The sequence below is a fragment of the Morone saxatilis genome, unplaced genomic scaffold (genome assembly GCF_004916995.1).
Source record: "Morone saxatilis isolate NCDOM2014 unplaced genomic scaffold, NCSU_SB_2.0 Contig4, whole genome shotgun sequence".
In the NCBI taxonomy this organism is placed as follows: Eukaryota; Metazoa; Chordata; class Actinopteri; family Moronidae; genus Morone; species Morone saxatilis.
This window is the reverse complement of record NW_023339984.1, coordinates 2,939,098-2,939,527: the sequence shown is the minus strand read 5'-3', so window position 1 is coordinate 2,939,527 and position 430 is coordinate 2,939,098.

Below are 430 nucleotides of genomic sequence, written 5' to 3'. Positions count from 1 at the left end.
TTCAAGTGATGTGGTTTCCCAAAACATGGTTTGGGCACAATATCATTCCACCAGCCTGTATTTAAGAGGCTCTTGAATCACCTCATTATGGGTAAATTAGCTCTCGTCTTCCCTCATTCAGGCTTGCCATCTGTTGAGTTCTGATTTTGAAAAGTGGACAAAAAGAAAAACTGTCCAAAGCCTGTCGTAAAATACTTCAAGTGTTGCAACTGCAACTCCAAAAAACTTAAGCTCCCCACTACATTAAGCAGTCCATTTCGAAGTTTTATGTATTTTTAGCCATTAAGTGCAGTGGCCACCACAAGCAGGAAGCGCGGAGAAGCGGAGAAGAATAGCAGGAAAGGAGCATTCAGTCCAGCCAACCAGTGTTTTACGACAAGTTTTCAGGGCTGACCAGTTCGCATGATTAAGCCCAATTCTCCAATAACGG